Source organism: Chrysochloris asiatica, unplaced genomic scaffold, assembly GCF_000296735.1.
Source record: "Chrysochloris asiatica unplaced genomic scaffold, ChrAsi1.0 scaffold00160, whole genome shotgun sequence".
Taxonomy (NCBI): domain Eukaryota; kingdom Metazoa; phylum Chordata; class Mammalia; order Afrosoricida; family Chrysochloridae; genus Chrysochloris; species Chrysochloris asiatica.
The window spans coordinates 1,917,994-1,920,009 of NW_006408678.1; the positions used below are offsets into that span (position 1 = coordinate 1,917,994).

Sequence of the window (2,016 nt, forward strand, 5' to 3'; positions counted from 1 at the left end):
CCGCTCCGATCTTTCCCCCACATGGTCTCACCCAAGATGGCGGCTCCTGGAGCAGCCGAGCGTCCCGGACTAGAAAGCAATGGATTTCTTGCTTCTGCCACAAATTCCCCCAGCTGTGAGCCTTCCAACCTTCTAAGTATTCTTTTATATGTGGTTCAGAGTTCTGGGACCATCCCCCTGAGCCTGCTTGGTTGAGTATTCTGTCTTGTTGTTGGCGGAACTCTCTGCTACATGTCCACCCGATTCACCATCTTGTTTGTTCTCCCAGAAGAAGTTTTAAAGATCATTTCCAATGTATATGTTGCGTTGTTAAGTACCTTCAAGCCAGTTCTGACTCACAGCAACCCTGGATAGGGTTTCTGAGGAGTGGCTGGTGAATTCGAACCACCGACCTTGCAGTTCAAACCAACCTTGCGGCCCAGCCAGCACATTATCCCACAATACCACACCAGGCGGAAACTACTCAGGGTTCTCTACAACAATCTGGCAGCACCTAACACACAGACCTACACATGCGACTTTCAAAATTTTAAATAAAACTTAAAACTATTTAAGAAGCAAAATTTTAACCCAATGTCTGCAGAAGCTCTGCAGAAAGTCACAGTGTGAAAAACATGTGTTATTTCATGTTGTTTTTATGTACAAATAATAGGCCACATGCCAGTCAGGCTGGCTGGACACCTGTAAGTGAAACATTTACACAGCTTTAAAATGGTACGGGGAGGAGATCTGTAGGCAGGGGGCAATTCACCATTTTACTCAGAAGGATCATCACTATTGACATGTTGTTTTCACAACGGAGTGAGGGCTTGGATCTGACAGATGCCATTAAATGTTTCAAATAGTATGTGAGTCAACGCCTCTCAGCATTTTAGCCGATTAATATAAGATCATTCAGTCATTTAGCTAGCAAATGTTTCACTAATAAAACTGTAACATCTGTGTTAATCTTAAAATATTAGCGCAAATTGATTATATATAGATTAGTCAATAGTGTGGGTTTTTTATAGCACAAGTTCCAATGAATAGGAAAGGAGAAATAACTAGGGAAAAAACCTTCCATTTCACTGAATTATAAATGCATTTTTAAAGACTTACAGTTTCTGTGTCTGGGATTTTATGGGGTTGAAGTCCAAATTCTAGGTTCTTAACCTTTACTCCAAAGACTTCTTTACTAAAGATTTCATAAATACCTAAAATGAAATGTAAGCATATTTACAGTATCCATGGTTTTATTCGCAAAGAAAAGAACTCAAATTTTAAAGTAAGTCTTACATTTTCCATTAAACACCGCTATGCGGGGTTGGTATTTCTGTAATTTCTGCACTAGAATACGTCCTCCTTCACGAAATTCTTTACTAAAATTGAATCAAAATAAAAATACAATAATGTTTGTTAAGATGCTAAATTCAGGCAGCTTTCGATAAAAGACCAATTCACCTTAAGGGCTGAACTTGGCTTAAACTAGAACCGCCAAGGTTCCAACTTTAAAAACAAGTGTATGTCATTACCTGGAAAGATCCTTGCTGCCTGGTGTTGTCCTTTCCACCATATTGGTAAAGCCAATACCATATTTCCCTGGTAAAGTGTGGTCATCCATGTGATTCAGCTGGACCTCACTCAGCCCAGACATAAACAGACACTTCCCTGTCAAAGAGAGCAGTCTCGTTGATTTCTGGTTTGGGGTTTTTATAGTTGTTGTTGTTGTTAAGTGCTGTTGCGTTGGTTCTGGCTCACAGTAACCCTGCAGAAGGTGTCCAAAGAGTGGCTGGTGATCCTGAACCGCCAATCTTGCAGTTCAAACTGATGCTACAGTACAACACATTAACTCACAGTGTCACACCAGGACGACCTGGTGCGTTTAGGACATTTTAAAACAGATAACAAATCAAATTTTAAAACAGATAACAAATCAAATATAACGTAGTGGTTACAAATCGGGCTGCGAACCTTAAGGTCAGCAGTTCGAAACTACCAGCTGCTCCGCGGGAGAAAGATGAGGCTTTCTACTCCTGT

At 40.6% G+C, this 2,016-nt stretch overlaps 1 protein-coding gene across 1 annotated transcript in view; it reads left to right on the forward strand.

Annotated features, from left to right (window-relative positions):
* The window catches only part of GLT8D2 (glycosyltransferase 8 domain containing 2), a 39,707-nt gene that overhangs the window by 36,525 nt on the left and 1,166 nt on the right, over positions 1–2,016 (forward strand). The gene's annotated exons all lie outside the window — the stretch shown is intronic.